The sequence below is a fragment of the Silene latifolia genome, chromosome 9, assembly GCF_048544455.1.
Source record: "Silene latifolia isolate original U9 population chromosome 9, ASM4854445v1, whole genome shotgun sequence".
NCBI lineage: Eukaryota > Viridiplantae > Streptophyta > Magnoliopsida > Caryophyllales > Caryophyllaceae > Silene > Silene latifolia.
This window is the reverse complement of record NC_133534.1, coordinates 44,285,624-44,298,959: the sequence shown is the minus strand read 5'-3', so window position 1 is coordinate 44,298,959 and position 13,336 is coordinate 44,285,624. Positions and strand designations below refer to the sequence as shown.

Sequence of the window (13,336 nt, the reverse complement as noted above, 5' to 3'; positions counted from 1 at the left end):
TTTTGTTTAAATGTATGTTGTGACGGTTTTAATGTATGCATCTAATTTTTTTGTTAATTAGATTATTGTTAAATTTTGTTAAATGTTAATGTTTTTAAAGTGATAATTAGACTAGATATGTAAATTGAAAAATTATTGATGTTAGTTTTTAAAATGATAATTAGACTAGATATGTAAAATGAAAAATAAATCATGTTAGTTTATGTTAATTGAAAAAGTAGTCATTGTTGTATGTTTTGTTTTTAATATTGTTAAAATTATTATTCATATTGACCTAGTACCCGTTCAAAAATTACTCACTAGGAGTAATTTTTGAATAGTCCCCGTTTTGGGACTGTCTTTGTACGTTTTAAGTCACTTAGGTAGTAAACATGTGCTTCTGATTTGTTAATGAGAAAGGAGTTTGGTGACAATTCCTTTAATGTTCTCTAAATGCATATGTAGAGTAATTATTTATTCTACATTGTGTATTTGGAGAACGGATGGGAATTGCTGCCGAATTTTTTTTCCTCATTAACAAATCACAAGTACATGTTTGCTAGTGACTTGAAACGTACATTGATGGGTTTAGGTTGGAGTGATAAGAACCCAATTGAAAGAAATACAATATTTATATTGGTTAAAATGTTAAATTATTGTGTATTATTCTTGATTTTGATTGTTGTTAGGTTATTTTTTAATGACATATATAAATGTGTAGATACATAATAACATGAAAAGATTAGAACGGCAGTGGATGTATGAAAGATTAGACGAAAAAAAGAAACCCACGAAAGCATTTGCAGAGGGGGTGAAAGAGTTTATTAAATTCGCAGAAGGAAGTAGTGAGTTCAAGAATTTAGGTGAAATGAGGTGTCCGTGTAAGAAATGCAAAAACCTAGGTTTTAAAAGGAAAGCAGATGTTCAAATTCATCTTTGGTCGTATGGTTTCGCCGATAATTATTATGTATGGACATATCACGGTGAGAAACTACCTAGTACAAATGCTAGTGAGAATCCTTACCGTGAGTTCGTGGAAAATGCATTGCGTGATACTGTTGACCAAATTTTGGAGGATCGACTTAATCCCGATGACCTTAACGATGAAGAAGTGCGTTATGAAACCCCGAACCCCCAAGTTTCTTCGTTCTTTAAAATGTTAGAGCAAGCCGAACAGCCGGTGTTTGAGGGAAGTGATATGAGTTTGTTGCAAGCAGCTGCTAGGTTGTTATCACTCAAATGTGAGAACAACATATCTCTTAGATGCGCTAATGGTTTGTGTCGTTCGTTGGTGACATAATTCCAAAGGAAAATCAAATGGCGCGCAATTTTAATGAGATTAAAAAAGTGCTGAAGGGACTCCAACTTCCCCATGAAAAGATTGATGCATGTATCAATGGATGCATGCTTTTCTGGGAGGAAAATTCTAATCTTGAAGAATGTACAAAGTGTCGTGCATCTCGACATAAAGGTAAAAAGAATTCAAGTGGGAGGCGAATTCCATGTAAACCAATAACTTATTTCCCGCTTGCGCCAAGGTTACAACGACTATATGAAACCAAGCACATAGCAGGTGAGATGAGTTGGCACTACAAAAACTCTCGATTAAGAGAAAGGGGAACAATGGCACATCCAAGTGATGGAGAAGCGTGGAAGCATTTCGATAGAGAGCATCCAGATTTTTCAAGTGAACCCCGGAATGTTAGGCTAGGTTTGTGTACAGATGGATTTCAACCTTTTGGGCAGTTTGGGACGAAATACTCTTGTTGGCCCGAGATTGTGACTCTGTACAACTTACCTCCTTGGTTATGCATGAAGAGAGAATTTATGTTCTTATCTGTACTAGTTCCCGATCCTAAGAACCCTAAGTCAAATTTAGATGTTTTCCTCCAACCATTGATCAAAGAGTTGAAACAACTTTGGAAAACCGGCGTGGACACCTACGATGTCTCTAAGAAACAAAATTTTCAATTAAAGGCTGCATTAATGTGGACGATCAATGATTTCCCGGCATATGGCATGCTTTCTGGTTGCTCCACAAATGGATATCGTGCCTGTCCTTATTGTCCAGAAAATGATCATAGATCTTTTTGGCTTAAAAATAGCAAAAAGGTTTGTTGGTTTCATTGTCACCGTGAGTTCTTAAGACCTGATCATCCTTTCCGCGACAATTGTAACCATTTTCTTAAAAACAGAAAAACTGAGAATCACATAGCTCCATCGAAACTAACGGGTGATGAAGTGTGGGAATCCGTAAAAGACTTGCCTAAAATAGTTGATGCTTCTGATCAAGAATTGAAAAGATTGAAAGATCAGAATGAAGGTTGGTGGAAACAAAGCATATTCTGAGAACTTCCCTACTGGAAAACGTTGCTGATTCGACACAACTTGGATGTTATGCACATTGAGAAAAAGTTTTTTGAACAACTTATCAACACCATCATGGATGTACCAGGTAAAACTAAATTTGACCCTAAGGGTAAAGAAGACTTTAATGAACTTTGCTATAAACGGACCACATCATCTAGGTTTGTTTTATCAACCGCGGAGAAAAAGGCTCTATGTGACTGGGTTGCTAATTTAAAATTCCCGGATGGTTATGCTTCAAATTTGAGTCGATGTGTTGACCATAAAAAGATGGTGTTACATTCCATGAAAAGTCATGATTGTCATGTCTTTATGGAACGACTACTCCCCGTTGCCTTGAAAGAGTTGCTCCCGACAGGTCCTTGGAATGCAATAACTGAGATAAGCCAATTTTTTAGAGACCTGTGTACTTCTACGATTAGATTTGATTCTATGGAACGTCTGGAGTCAAACACTGCGGAGATAATATGCAAGTTAGAGAAGATATTTCCCCCGTCTTTTTTCAATTCCATGGAGCATTTGCCTCTTCACCTACCTTATGAAGTGAAAGTTGGAGGACCTGTTCAATATCGATGGATGTATCCATTTGAGAGATTTCTTAATCATATAAAAAAAAAGATTGGCAACAAAGCTCAGGTGGAGGGTTCAATATGCAACGCTTTTTTGTTAGAGGAAATTTCAAATTTCTTTCTTTTATTTCAAAGATCACATTGACACAAAAGCAAAAGACTTAGATGTTGGTGTAAATTCCGATGACCAGTTGAAATCTAAGTTACCCGAGTTATTCAATGATGACATGGGAACTACAACCTGAAAATGTATACAGAGGTACTTAACTGAGAAAGAGTATGAAGAAGCTCATTTTTATGTGCTAAGGAACTGTGGAGATTTTTTAGAGACTTATGAAAAGTAAGTTAATACTTCATCATTACTCAGTTGTGTTTTAATTATCAAATTAGATCGAATTTATAGGTAATTAATACATAACTAAAACATGCTTTCCCTACTTATAGGGAATTTGAGGCACATATCAAAATCAATTTTCCTGATGTCACATCCTCTGATGATGTTTGGGCATCACATGACAAAAGTTTTCCGAAATGGTTCCGAAATCAAGTAAGTGATGATACATTTTCTTTGAAATTGAACTATACATTTAGATTTCTTATTAGATATTGAAAAACATATAACAACTTAATTAACATTTTTTTATTCATAGGTTCATAGATTGAAGGATCGTCTAATAATAGCTTTAGCATTGGGTCCTAGTAACATGGTGAAGTCTTGGAGACGGTATTCCATCAACGGCTATAAGTTTCGAGCTTTTAAAGAGGGAGTTGATGTTTCGAAGTCTACGTTAAGCAATGGGGTTTCTGTGAATTCAACTGAAGGGTTGGACTACTATGGAACCCTAAATGAAGTAATTAAGCTTTCTTATTATGCCGAGCAAAGGTTTTATAGGGTTATATTGTTTAAATGTGATTGGCTTGATAATTCCCCACAAGGACTTAGTATCCATAAGGTTTATGGACTTGTAGATGTAAACGAGAAAAAGAAACTTCGTGGACATAACCCATTTGTGGCAGCTTTTCAAGTCGATCAAGTTTGTTATGCTCCTTATCCAACCATTAAGAAAGGTAATCAAGGTATTCAGTGGTCCGCGGTTTTTAAAACCAAGGCAAGATCACAAGTTGATGCTCCTATTGAAGAAAGTGTCTTTCAAGAAGATGTGGTTGTGAATGATCACTCAATTTCACCGATTTTGTTGGAAGATATAGAGGATGAAGATGTATACGAAGTGACAGTGGAAAGAGGTCAAAGGGAATATGACAGAGACGTCGGAGAAGAAGGGGATGAAGATGAAGTTGAAGAACTTATTAGATACGAAAATGAGGAATCAGAGGAAGAAGTAGGAGTGCTTTTTTCAGAAGATGAACCTGTTTTGATTTGTAGTGATAGTGAAGAGGACTAGTTGTAATTGTACAATTATTAAACATTCAATAAAATTTGCCCTCCGTTTTTTATTACTTGTCGTTCTAGCCTATTTGGTTTTTTGTTTTATACATGTCGTTTTAGCTTAACATCAATAGTGTGTTTCAATTTCCAAGGTTTGGTTATAACAAACCTCTCAATTCAGCCAATAAAATGCATTAAAGAAGAGGCAAGTGGTAATTAGTTCACAGTTTTCCATACTTAGTGTTTGTTTCAATTGTTTATATATACCCTGCAGAAATGGTTGTTTTGAACTAACGATTTTTTCTTTGAACTAACAATTTGAATTGTTTTCATGCAGTGATTATGCCGAACATTTTTCACCGTTATTTTGGGAGCAATAGTAATGCATCTCAACATAATCGGGAGGACGAGGAGGTTGAGGATGAGGTGGATCCTGAGCCTCCATCACAGAGACAGGAGGAGATGCAGGTGACTCTCTCGTCGGCCCGTGCTCGGCATGATCATTATTGGTAAGTTTATGTTAATTTTTTTATTTTTAAAACTTAACATTTAAAGTTTTAATTTCAAATATTTATGTGTTTTTTAGGTGGGATGACGAACCAATCAAGAAATATGTTACTTGGTCGTTCACCCGTAACACAGGAGATGAGTACTTCACTAGGTGTGGTAAAGCGAGTAACGCACAGCGTCAGAAGATGTGGAATTACTTTGCAGTAATTATGTTTTTCAATAATAATTTTCTTAAGTATATAAGAATTTTCTTAAGTTTTATATAACTAATTTCACACTTGTTTTTGAAACAGAGTCATGTAAGATCCATCGATCCTGAGTATGATCCTGTGCCTGAGTGGCAGTCGAGGGCAACGAGGCGAATTACCACTCTTATTAATGGACTAAAATATAACAAGAAACCGCCAAAGTGGGTGCCTGTTACTTGGTTGGAGAACCTTAGGAATAGGCCAAATGATCCTACTTTTGCCAAACATTCGAAAATCAACACGGCAAATAGGAAGTCGGGTGGGAAAGATGTGAAAGCATTGGGCACCCACACTCTTGGTCGGAAGAGTTGTTCCGATGCTTTCAAGGAATTGGTAAGTATTGTTTATATTGATTTTAAAAAGTGGTTAATATATATGATTGACAAATATATACTTGATTTTACTTGTTTCCATATTAATTTCAGGGTCAAGAGGCCACTCCCCACAAGATGTTCTTGAAGACGAAGAAAAATAAGAAGGACGAGTGGGTTAACCCTCGAGCGGCTGATATTGAGGTAAATTCTTGTATTTAATTTAATATTTATTTTTATTACAAAGAACGATAATATCTTTCTTATAAAGATAGGTATATATATATATATATATATATATATATATATATATATATATATATATATATATATATATATATATATATATATATATATATATATATCATTTCGACGATTTTCTCTTTTTTCAGCGTGATTTCCAAGCGGAGATGAGTTAGCCATTGCCACGTGGACAGTCTCCCGACGAGATTCGGGCCTACTACAAGGCTGTAGAAGGCTTTGACGAGAAGAACCGGATGTTTGAAGGCTTTGACGAGAAGAACCGGATGTTTGGGACTGGAGATACAGGGGCCCAAATATGGTATGATCTTCCTCCTAACAAGGCTGGCCGATGGTCTTTTTCTTATGCTCCTAGCATGATTTCACAGCTTTCCACCCAAATGAATGATGAGCGAGCCGCTCGAATTGCTCTTGAAAGACAGGTTCGTGAACAGGCTGAACAAATGGCGGCAATGAAAAAGGCTTGGGCTGATATGCAAGCATCTCAACCCCCAAACACGTGTTCACAATTTCCTCCACATAGACGGGATGACTTTGGGGGTAGTGATGACGGGTTTGGAGGTAGTGGTAGTTTTATTGAGCCTATAATAAGTTAGAGCCTTTAGGTTAGAACCTTTAATTTGGTTTGTATTGTCGTTTAGTAAGGAGTATGAAAAACATGGTAAGACAATTCTCTTTCGTGTTTAATTTGTAAGACAATGTTCGAATTTGACTATCTTTTTATGTAAAACATTTTGCGTTCAATTCTCTTCTGTTGTCTATTGATTCCCGCATTAGCGGTCGACGTGAAAATGGATTCCCGCTTGGCGGTCGACGATTGTATGTGTTTTGCAGGTTTTGGTTATATTTGAAACGATGCAAAAAATGCATCGTGGCTGTATTTGAAACGATGCAAAAAATGCATCGTGGCTGGACAGCAGGCTGCTGTTTCCAGGTCTGGTTTTATTAAAACCGACGGAATTTCCGTCACTATTTTGAAAAAACTGACGGATTTTCCGTCACTGACGAAATTCCCCATTTTTCCAGAAATCACAGGAAAAGGCCACGTGTCAGAAAAAACCGACGGAATTTCCGTCAGTAATGCAAAAACTGACGGATTTTCCGTCAGTTCTATTCTTTTAATTTGATTTCAGAAAAACACATGAAATGCCACGTGTCAAGTTATACCGACGGAATTTCCGTCAGTAATGCAAAAACTGACGGATTTTCTGTCAGTTCTATTCTTTTAATTTGATTTCAGAAAAACACATGGAATGCCACGTGTCAAGTCATACCGACGGAATTTCCGTCAGTTTTTGCATTACTGACGGATTTTCCGTCACTTTCGAGCTAGAAATAAAGACGGATTTCCCGTCAATGATCCGTCAGTATTTTGAAAGACCGACGGAAATTCCGTCAGGACAGGTTTTTTACTGACGAAATAAGCTGACCCTGGTTCCTGGCGGAATTTCCGTCAGGAAATTAAAATACCGACGGAAAAGCCGTCAGTATGGCCTTAATTTTTCCGTCGGTTTCCCGCGTTTTCGTTGTAGTGATCACTTATTCTAAGGGGATGGAACATACCACCCACCGAGCCCTGCTTGAGCCGGTATTCTCCAAGGCCAAGCTACCTCCTCCCCATTGAGATCCATGACAACCCACCACCAAGAGAAGAAACACCTCATCGACCTCGCGAGTTGCCGGAATGAGGTGCCGCACCACCATCTTATGTACCCATTCCACCCTACCTAACACAACATGTACCATTCACTCCTCAAGACCCGAGAGCTCCATCCATGACCGATTTGATGCAGCTCATGCAAAATGTTTATCTTGGAGTGCACAATGGGAGGGCTGACAACTACTTGGCCCAATACCCCTCCTACTACAACATGGCTCAACAAGGGTACATCAACCCTAGAGGCCCTCATCCATCTTGAGCTCGACCACATCTCTTGTTCCCTAACTATGGCAACCAAGGAGGGAACTTTGGAGACCAAAGTGGGGGATTCTTTAGCCAAGGAGGAGGGTATGACCAAGGAGGATCTAGCGGACGTGGAAACCGCGATGATGATGATGATAATGAGTAGGATGGCTAGAGGTGCTCAAATACACCACCTCCATTTGTATGATACTCTTTCCCTATCTCTCATGTATAGTTGCATTGTAATATATATCTCACATGATTCATGTAATTAGTTGCATATAGACTAGAATTTATGCATTGCCACTAATGACCCAACCTCATTTCTCCTATACTAGAAATAGTGCTTAAATCGGTTTGGGGAGGTTTGATCATAGGTGACCCAAGCATCTACATGTAGCATGCATTATCTAGTGTAGTTTAGATTGCATTCAATTATTATATATGTCATATAGAATTGGATTTAGTTAGAGCATGCATTCATATCATTGCATTTGTACTTCAATTTCCATAAAACTTTAAAAATCCAAAAACATGTATTTCTTTTTCATTCCTACTCCTAGATGTACATTGAGGACAATGTCCAAAATAAAGTGGGGGATGGAAATTTATATTCCAAAATACAAAAAAAAAAATTGAAAATTTTTGAAAAATCCTAAAAATATGTTCTTTAATTTCATTAAAACAAAATCCATAAAAATTTGAAAATTTCAAAAACCAAAAACATGTTCTTAAATTTAGTAGTGTAGAATTGTATATACTTGTGTTTTTGTTCTCTTTTCACATAGATACAACACTACATTTGAGGCATTAGCAAGGGAAAATGAAGACCGCTTGGTATGTTCGCTCTAATCCCTATTTCCCTTCCATTTCTTTTCATTACTCATATGAGGAGGATGGGCTTACATGTCAGGAGAATGTGGCGTATTTTATTGTTGCGGTTTGTGTATCTATGTGTTGTTAGGAGTTGCATCTAGATTATATGGCATAATAGTTGATAGAAGCATTTGCATTATTGTTGTATATATGTTAGTTGCATCATGGCATGTAGTTTCATGGTAGGAAAATCTTGTGAAAATGCCTATTTGGGAAGCTTGACAAGTGTATATAAGGCCCTTGTAGATAATTTTTCTCCTTGAGACTTTGTTTGCTAGAATACCCTCAAGACACCCTAAGATGTGTCATACTAGTATCCTTTGACCCATGGACTAAGGCCTAGTCAAGTGTACCTTGTGGTGTGATAACTCCTTGGCTACCGTTTATTCCAAGGTGACCTTTGAAGCCATGCAACCGTTCTTACACTTCTATCATCATATTTTGTCAAACAAAAAGGGAATGGGCACAAAAATCATCAAATTGAGTTCAAGTACAAAATTAAAATCAAAAAGTTTGCAAATTGCATCAATGAAAAGAGGAGCAAAAAAAATAGACTCCTATGCTTTAATAAAAGTACCCTTGTTACAAATGGGGTTACTTTGAAAAATGTTCAAAAATGCAATATTGAAAAGAATTGCCGAAATATGAAAATGCCAAACATCAAAAATGGCAAAGAAATGTTCTCAAAAAATCAAATACCACAAGAAATTGGGGGAGGGGGGGGGGGGGAATAAATCAAATGCAAACTACAAATGTGAAACTCAAAACATCTTGATCCCTTTTATCCATTGATCGTATTTTGTTGCATGGTGGAGAGGGGGCGACCCTTCTTCTTGTCTAGGCAAAAGGGGGAATTCCGCGATCCTACAGTGTTTCTAACACCAAAGGGAGTCTACTCTTGACGAAAGCATTTAGCAATTGTGGACAAAGGTACTGTAATACTCCGTATTTATATGTCTTGGGGTACTCTATCGAGTAGCCCTTACTCTGTCGAGTAAGGGCAAGTTGCGAAATAAAATAGTTTCTGACCTGTTGGGTACTCGATCGAGTAGCTGGGGTACTCGATCGAGTAAGGGGGTACTCGATCGAGTACCTTGGGTACTCGATCGAGTGTCCGGTTTACGGGGAGTTTTTCTCGGGTTTTGTTAATTATGCGATTAAGGTATTTAAACATAATTGTCATTGTCTTAAATCACTTTTACAAAACCTAAAACCTGTTTAATAAAGAAAGCAGCCACTTCATCTTCCTAATCGCATTCTTAGCAATTCCCGGAGTTCAGACGGTCAGTTCGTGTCGTAGTTCGTATCGTTGAGTTCCTTGCGTCGAGGGTAAGCTTTTAATACATTTTTTATAATATTTTGCTAAGTTTGGTTAAACCCTAATTTAGGGTTTGGGGGTTTTTATGAGTAGTTTGTGATGTGTAGTCTTTATGTGCTATATGATAGGAGGAGGATTCGTAGAAGAGGCGTTTTGATACACCGTGTAGATACCGTCTCGCTTGTTGTGCTTTCCGGGTAGGATTTCCTACTCGCATTAGTCCCATAATGGGATATTGGTGATGTCTTTGTAGTTAGTTGTTGATATGATGATTGTGATTGTGATTGTGATTGTGATTGGTTGTCCGGGTTCTCGAGATGCGTTCTCGGTGAGTGGGGTCACTTGCGGGAGTGACTTCACGCCCTAGTTTCGCCCTTCGTGGAACCCGCCACGGAAGGGGATGTGCACATTAATGGGACAGGGTTATCGCTCGTACGATGAGCGGGGCTTAGGTGGGAACGGTGCGGTCCCCCATCGGCGGGCTAGTCCAAAGTGGACGGTCGATTGAGATGATGGGAGTTGGTGTGTGTGTGTGTGTGATTCGGTTCAAATTGTCTGTGTATCTTATTATTGTTATCTATATTGATTGTGTGATTAGTACTGACCCCGGTGTTGTTTTGTAAACTGCGGTGATCCATTCGGGGATGGTGAGCGATATTGAGCGAGTATTGAGATGAGTACTGGATAGGCCGGGATGCCACGACAGATGATAGGAGTCTTCCGCTGTAGCCTTAGTTTATTTTCATTTCAGTTGGACGTCATTTGAGAATATTGTATCGTACTTTGGTTTGGTTTTGAGGATTGTATTTATTCATTAAACTATTTATAATAAACGTTGTTTCTGTTTTGTCTATTTGATTATCATACCTCGGGCAACCGAGATGGTGATGTCTTCATACCCGAGTGGTCCTGGTAAGGCACTTGGAGTATGGGGGTGTTACAAATGGTATCAGAGCGACGATCCTGAAACCTGTAACCAATGAACTTAATGAACATAGGGAGTCAATTAAAATGAACCCGGGGTAAAAGTTGTAGGAGCTAGTGCAAAGGCTTGGGAGACGTCCTAAAGTCGCGGGGGTCGCCCTACAACTTTGAACCGGTCACATGGGAAAGTGTTTGTCGAGTCATATGTGTGCTTGGTTAACTTGTTAACAATGTGATGAAGTGTGTGATTGTTGGATGTTGAAGGAGAAGTTGAGAATATGAAAGAAAAGTAATATATGTGTAGACTTGATGTTGGAATAACATGTTGGATGTTTACAATGTGGCTTTAATGGCATGATGAATTGATCTTGTTGATAGTAGAATAGATGCGTAGCATATCTATTATGATATCATGTGGTTTTATAAAGTTTAGCATGTTAGTATATGACGTAATATGCGGGTAGCTCTTACGTATTAGTGGTACTCGATCAAGTGAGACTGACTCGATCGGGTGGGTTTTTGGCGATTTTGAGTCCAGAATCGAGTTTTGGGGCACTCGATCGAGTAACTAGGGGTACTCGATCAAGTAGGGGGCCACTCGATCGAGTAGCCTAGATACTCGATCGAGTAGGTAAGAGATCGGAAAGGTCCATTTGGTTCTGAGTTTGGGTACTCGATCGAGTACGTGGGGCACTCGATCGAGTAGCCCGTTACTCGATCGAGTGTGTTTGGGAACTCGATCGAGTGGGTTCTGGGCATCGTGTTTTCGTGTTTTGAAGTTTAGTACGTGTGTTTATGTTTACCCCTTTCTTATATAGCTTCAAGATGCCGCCCAAGAGAACTGCTTTGTATGCGAGAGCTGAGCTTATGACCACAGATGACATCGTTAAGATGTTAGAGCACCAGGATGCTCTTACTGAGACCCTGAAGAGAGTGAATGAGGACAAGGATAAGAGTAAGGAGAAGGAGGTTGATCATTCTAAAATCAGCCTCTACATTGCGACGTTTAACCCGAAAGAATATAAGGGAGTTGGGGAGCCTAATCTGCTTGATAGTTGGCTGAGAGAGATGGAGAACATCCTAGACTTGGTTCATTGTCCTGATGAGATGAGAGTGGAACAGTGCGTTCTATCCGAGGGAGGCGGAGGCAAGTGGTGGGATTCAGTGAAGGTGAGTGCTAAGGAGATATACACCAACCAAGGCTTACCCGCTATACCTTGGGAGGAGTTTCGTAGGGGCATGAGGAAGGAGTTCGAACCGGAGCATGTGAGGAGTAAGTTGAGGGAAGAGTTTGATAAGTTTAAGATGATCACGAGATGTCTCGTGAGCCGAGTACTACGATGGCGGTTCAATGAGAAGTCCAGGTATGCCGAGGATATGGGTTTGAGTGAGGAGAACCTGGCATTGAGGTTTGAGAGAGGGTTGACTACCACGATTATGGATAAGTTACCCGTGGGGATCCTTACCAATGTTAAGGAAGCTTATGAGAGGGCCGGAAGAGTCGAGAGGTTGGTGGAGATGGCTCGGAGAGATCACGTGGTGAGAAGAGGAAGTCCGAGAGCGAGGGTGGTGGCCAATCGAATCACAAGAAAGGCAACCACAATCGCCTAAAGGATTTTCTTCTGGGTCCGGTTTAGTGTCGGGGCTTCCTTTGGGCGTGGCCGTGGGAGTGTGAGTAATAGTTGGGGAGTGACTGCTTTGGTTGTGGTGGCGTAGGCCACAAGAGACATGAGTGCACGAGTGCACCGGGATCTTTCCGGAGACTGCGCAGAGCTTCGCGAGCAACAGACACCTACCGGGATCATGGCCAAACCGGGAAGTCGAGTTACCAGAGTGGAGGCAACCGCAACGGCGGTAATTCTTATCAGAAGACACCGACGAACAACAACAACAATCAAGGGTCGGTGCTAAGCCGACCGCATCAGCTAGTATCTTGTCCAGGGGAGGTGGGCGGAAGACCATGGGGCAAGTTGTTCATGATGGAGAAGAAGGCGGTGAGGAGGATGCGCACGTTATCACCCCAGTACATTCCTTGTTAACGGTATTCCTACGTTTGTTTTGTTTGATTCGGGGCTTCTCGGTCGTTTGTGTCTTGAGTCATGTAAAACAGTTGGGTTTGAGAGTATATGAGTCCGTTAGGGAGCAAGTTTTCATACCTTCGGGTGAGTCCGTATCGTGTGGGAGGTTGTTTAGAGATGTATCTTTGATAGTTGGGCAAGTTGATTTCCTGTAGACTTGCTAGAGTTTCCTTTTAACGGTTTTGAGATGATAGTTGGGATGGATTGGTTAGGAAAGTATAAAGCTAAGATAGACTGTCATCAAAAGAAAGTGTCTTTAAGAGGTCCAAAGGGTGTTAGTGTGTCTTACCGTGGGTTTCTAGTTAAACCCAAAGTTAAGTTGATTGCAGCTGTCACCTTGAAGTCGTATCTGAGGAAGGGATGTCCTCTGATTTTGTGCCATGTGAGAGATGACCGGATAGAGAGCCCTAGATTGACGAGATACCATGGTGGGAGAGTTTGCGAGATGTTTTCCCGAGGAGATTCCGGTTTGCCACCGAAGAGGGAGATAGATTTCACCGTAGAATTGAAGCCAGGGACGGGGCCAATCTCTAAGGCACCGTACCGTATGGGTCCTAAGGAGATGGAGGAGCTTAGGAAGCAGTTGGATGATTTGATAGAGAAGG

The 13,336-nt window shown here is 39.7% G+C and overlaps 1 pseudogene; it reads left to right on the top strand.

Annotated features, from left to right (window-relative positions):
- LOC141600952 (uncharacterized) overlaps positions 1-13,336 on the top strand; it is a 53,537-nt pseudogene that overhangs the window by 30,358 nt on the left and 9,843 nt on the right.